General features: G+C 42.7%; 1 long non-coding RNA gene across 1 annotated transcript in view; it reads right to left on the minus strand.

The window, feature by feature from the left end:
* Window positions 1–5,068, minus strand: part of LOC138258495 (uncharacterized) — a 115,932-nt gene extending 110,864 nt beyond the window's left edge. The window contains exons 1-2 of the long non-coding RNA XR_011198417.1: window positions 5,029–5,068; window positions 2,280–2,556 (exon numbers count right to left, since the gene is read on the minus strand). This is a non-coding gene — a long non-coding RNA (uncharacterized lncRNA). The remainder of the gene's footprint in view (window positions 1–2,279; window positions 2,557–5,028) is intronic.
* Window positions 5,069–6,000: the final 932 nt, after the last annotated feature.

Below are 6,000 nucleotides of genomic sequence, written 5' to 3' on the forward strand. Positions count from 1 at the left end.
ACGGTGTTTGGACATGTCCCAACACCGTAATTGAGAATTTTCATATTCTTGATTTTAATTCTTAAATGAATAATAGATTACTTGTGTGCTGCCATTTTTTGACATTTGTATGGTGGTTTGCAAATAGGGAGGACGCGCAATTTATTCCATAAAGATTTGACTTCGTTATTACATTGTTGTTCATTGCGCGCTGATATTTCTTGACATTTACATGATGTTTTACGAGTTGGCAAGACGTGCAACTCGTTTCATGAGCATTTAACTTTGTTGTTCATTGCGCGCGCGCTACCTTTTCTTGACATTTACCTGGTAGCATTCGAATCGGCGAAACGCGCAATTCACTTCTCGTGTGTAATTCATGCTGTTCATTGTGCACTACCATTTTCTGGCAAATACATGGTGGCATTCGAATCGGCAACACGCGCAATTCTTTCCTTGAGTGTTTTTTCATGTTATTCATTGTGCGCTACTATTTCTTGGCATTTGCATGGTGGCATTTGAATCGACAAGACGCGCAATTCTTTCCCTGAGTGTTTTTCATGTTGTTCATTGTGCGCTACCATTTCTTGGCATTTGTATGGTGACATTTGAACCAGCAAGACGCGCAATTCTTTCCTTGTGTATAAATAATGTAAATTACTGTGCGCTACTATTCTAAGACATTTTCTTGGTAGCATTTCAAGTTGACACGTTGCATGATTTATTCCTTGAATCTACGTTGTGTGATTTCATGGTGCACAATCCTTTATGGTGTTTAATACTCATATAAAAATCTGCAGTGTGCGCAATTCACTTCCCAATGTTTTTTATGAGATGAACACAACAATACCAGAGTTCTAGATGTAATGCTGTGTGTTCCTGATATATATTCTTAAAAGGAGATTCATATGGTTGTTTAGAAATTGCTCAGAGTGTTTCCTGATTCTCATGCTAAAGAAAGTACTCAAATCTGAAAGTCATATTTAACTTTTCCTGTTTCCTCCTCAGGCATTCGCTCATCTAAAGCCTAGCCAGTTTTAGGACTATTCTAAGGTTGTTCATGTTTTTCGGAAAAGACGAAGCTTAGAGTTGTAGCATGGTACTGATTTCATGAGATGTAAATTTGATGTTGTGTTTTAACCTTTTGCTTCCTACAGGTCTCCTTCCCAGCTGTTCCCGTCCTAATCCCCTTTTCCCCACTTGGACTCTCCTAGACTCTGTGATAAATCTAATCAGAGTATTGGAGCTGTCTTGTGGTGGAAGTGTTGGGAACGTGCACAGACCCCGAGGATCTGGTGACTCTGACACAAGCATTGCATTTGTCTGCGGATGAATCACTGAGCCCAATCATATGTGATGCAAACATCACTGCATGACAAACCATGATGCATCCCAACAGTCAGGGCACATTTCACAACCACTGAACATGTTCATTATACATAGCAACATGATCACACATCAAAGGTACACATGAACATGAATTGGAAAACATCAGTCTCTGACCCTACCACTCATGACCATCATTGCTACTGCAGTTGTACACGACTAATGACATACTGTGATGCATTACGGTATCAGTCTGATGAGATATGATGGTGAAACACTCTGAAGAACAGGGTAAATTACTTTAGCCTGCCATTACAACCAGAGTTCACAAAGCACATGTATGTGATAGGCTCCAGACATCATCCCATCCACATGGACGGCACATGCCTTTTCCACTAGCATAGTTATGTCAAAGTAAGGGGAATGATGCACGTACTGACATGTAACTACAAGGAATTTGGATAAAGAGAGAGAAAACTGTAGTGTGCTACAGTAGCCAAGATGTAGCCATGTAAGTAATCACACATGCATGATGGACACCTACAAATTATAAATTGTAGTGATGCACCTGCTGCCACTGTGTGCCCCTGGGTGCATAATGTCAGTATGCACATCATCCCAGACACACGTCAGGGGACAGTGACCCACTTCTTACTCAGCTTTGGACTGCAACAATTGGGAGGAGTAACCTGTTGTTGAAAACTGAGCCACCAAAAGAAAACATGATTTTTATTGCTCACTAAACACACACATATGTCCTCCCAGCTGAGTTGATGGTCTGAGAGTTTTCCACAGTAGTATCTATGGTGCCAGTTAAAAAACGCAGAGCCCATTAGTTGGAAACACATGGCCTGCCTGCTAATTTTACATAACATATGAACTGTAACATATAGCACATCCCTCATGGTCAGGGGTAGTAGTCACCCCCTCACCAAAACACCTTATCCAAGGCTCTAATTAGAAGTTTCACTTACATTTCACACCCTTGTCGCTGCTGTGCTGCCCTCAAAATGCCGATCCAGGTCCTGGTAGGCCACTGCCAGAATGCGAGCCATTAGGGAGGTCAATGTCGGACGGGCAACCCGTCTACATTGGGATGACAGCCCCAGCTGTGCCTCCGCGATCTTCTGACCCAGCGTCTCAGGTTCTCCCACCTCTTCCGACAGTGGGTACTCCACCGGCTGTGGACCCCCCAGGGTGCACCTTCTTGGCAATAGCTCACCAGATCCCCTGCTTCTGATGGGCGTTGACCTGCAGGGATGCACAAGACAAGACAGAAAATCTTGTCAACAAGTCCGGAAAAATAAATAAAGGCACAGTCACATACATGTGAGTGTACCTAGCTAAAACATCCTGTATTGACAATCCTTACCACCTGTGACACATTGCAATCATTTGACACAGGGACAAGACTACAAACACTGCCCTATTGGCTGACCCACACACACCATCCAGCTCAGGCCCAGCATTGACTAGGTAGGTCAACAATAATATCTGTGAGACAAGGACTGCTACCTGACAACGAGCAGGAACACAATGATACGCAACACACCAAGTGGCCTTTGATTTGTAAAATCCACAACCATTATTGCACATAAACAACCAATATTTCTGATTAACAACCACAGCATACAGTCTATTCAGGCCAGAGCCAGCCTATAAACTCCTTTATCGCACTTTGGCTAACACTGAAGCATGCTTTTTGACTCCCCAATTAATGCGCACTGATAGCACCTACAGCCATCACAATCCATCACATTACATGCTCGGATAAAGTCTATCCTGTCTAAAGTTCATTCACATTACAGTACTGGGGAAACTGTGTACATGAGGTACTTACCTGCTCCTTTGGTGCATCATAGAACTGTTCATACAGGGGTAGGACTTCCTCTACAAGCCTGTCCCACTCCTCAGTGATGAAAGCAGGGGCTCTATCTCCTGTTGGACATGGCATGATTGCTCCCAGAGGCGGTACACAGCAGCTCAGGTAGTGGAGGTCTTACTGGCAGCAGTGCAAGAGTCAAGTGAAGGAATCTGCAGGAGATGGCAGTCACGTCGCCACGTACATAACCGTCACTGCCGGTGGTCAGAGCCATTAGCCAGAGACCACCACTGGCATCAACGTTAGCCTATGGCTGTGTCTGCCACGGTTATGTCCACCAAACGCCATGATGACTTCTGCTGACAGTCGTGGGCGGTACGCCAATGTCCAGTAGAGTAGGTCAGGCAGCCGCCATTTTAGAGGCAAGCAATGCCAGTATTGGTATTTTCAGATGTGTCACAAATCCAATTTTTTTCATTCTGGAGAATCTTCCATTCCATCAAGTCTAACTTGTCTGTTTGGTAGACCTCTACATTTCCCAGCTCTGTGCCCAATATCCAGGTTCAGTCCATGATGCCTTAATCATGCGGAAAAGTGCAATTCCACAGTTGATGACACAATTGTATCCAGAGAGGGCCTGGTTGGTTGATAAGTCACTTATATCCTGTCTATTTGCATGCTATTCACAAAAAATAGGGGACAAGGAGGTTAACTGGTCCAGTGTACGTCCACCCTATTCATAACACGTTAAACAAAAAAAGGTACACTGTTCCAATAAACATAAAATTCAGGTGTCCAGAATAGAAATACTTCAGAAGCAAGGGCCCTCAGGTTTCATCATCAGACTTGCTCCACACCAGACTGGTACTGCAATGTCTGACGGGACCCACAATGGGGTCACTAAGCCAAACTTCTGTGCTGAATAGACAAAAACAGTGGAGAGAAAGAAAGGATGAAAATAAAATTGACTCAACTCTCCTCAGGAACTTCCTTTTACTCAATAGTAGGAGATATTGGTCAAGGTTAAAAACAAAAGGAGAGTCTAAGGGGAATAATGACCCTTTACTCTTTCAATAATGTGGCTTAGAATGTTGCTTCTGACACCACTAAGTAAGCCAACATGTTTCGCACCTACTCATGTCTAAAAAGATCTCTTGGCGCTTCTTCAGGACTGTACAAAAATATTCCCCAATCAAACAAACCAATTACCTTGAAGTAATAATGTTTATGCACAGGTATCTAATCGTGAGGCTTACTCACTCTATTATTCACTGGGATCCTGCACGTATCCCATACCTGAAATTGAAAACAGCAAAATAACAGCATCTTGCCAAATGCATTAAATTATCTTTTTGTCCATAGTATACAATTGTAACATTAGTGGCACACTCAATTGAAAACTGAGACTATAACGTCACTTTGGTAATGAAGAGAGTCACATGGAAAAGTACTTAAAAAAGAAGGGCTTACCACCTAGTCTGGAGGCATAGTTTCTTGTAGGGAAGAGCACTTTGACAATTTGTCATACTACCTGGAAAAAAGGAGGAAAAAATGTGCCCAAAAAAATGCCCACGCCTCTGCATTCACACAAAACCCTACCAGGAGGAAGTGTCATACCTCCTAATCATCTGAATTGTCCTTTTTTTGACATACACATAATCACGGTATATTGTACAGTGTATCAGTTTAAGGCAGAGCAGGATGACTTCTGTGGGGAGTACACAGAACGGAAGCGGAGCCCTCCACAAAGGTTACCGCTTGTTGTTTAAATGAGACCCACTTCGTAGCGGAGACGGACTAAAACTATGAATGTCAAAAGATGAAGGGAAAAAGACAGGCGATTTTACCATAAGCACGTGTTTCAACAGGTTCTGTCAGGAAAGTACGAAGAATCTACTTACAGTGCGGCGACTTCCATCTGCGGTTCTCGGCATCCGATGAACGTACCATGGACGCGGTGACCATGGAAATACAGGCCGTCATCTGATGCGGCGTCCAATCGTATCAACGCTCGAGGGGGCGATGACTTGTAGAGAGTTAAAGATAGAAAACGGACTCAATAAAACGTCCCCTCGTAGTATGTACAAGGCACCGATTGTCTGTGTCAGCAATAAAAATAGGACTACGGACTCTCAAAATGGATGCCGTGTTGAGAACTACTCACGTTTTACTGTATTCATGATGGATGGAAAAATGGGAGTAAAATTTCTGAAAAAATTTACACAACCCGATATTATAGAAAAAGACACAGACCCAAGGGGTAGATGAGTCACTATTCATGAATTATCAATACCATGCCAACACAACGGGGTAGAAATGCTGGACATTCTGAAGATCTGAATCAAGAAACTAAAAGAAGCCTATCAAGTTCTGTATAAGAATACATTAGTCAATACAGAGTGGTGAGATCAAATCTAAATAAATAGAAGTAATGGTAACCGATATTGTCCACCGGGATAAAAATACAACCGTTGGTACAGGATTGGCAGTTATGCAACTAGATCGTGTAAAAAGGAGGTACAAGAACCCATAGAGATAGGTGTACTATTATTTCAGGAAGTCAATTACTCAGGGATAACCTCGTAGGTGGAAAAACAAATAATAAGGGGGACAGTAACCATTTTTACCTCATGAAAAAAAAGGAATCTCAGGGAGATAAATGAGTAACCTGAATAGATTACAATCATCTTTAGCCCCCTGCGACACTCAATCAGGGTATCTCATCATTGAGCTCCCGAATGTGTGTACCTAGTTTGAAAACCCAGCGTTGTTCCATTTCTAAAAGTGATTTTGTGGGTGATCGCACAACTTCTAAAACGATCCACCACAGATCATCAGGGGTGTGCTGAACATCAAGATAGTGGATGCTCAGT

This window comes from Pleurodeles waltl, chromosome 2_1, assembly GCF_031143425.1.
Source record: "Pleurodeles waltl isolate 20211129_DDA chromosome 2_1, aPleWal1.hap1.20221129, whole genome shotgun sequence".
Taxonomy (NCBI): domain Eukaryota; kingdom Metazoa; phylum Chordata; class Amphibia; order Caudata; family Salamandridae; genus Pleurodeles; species Pleurodeles waltl.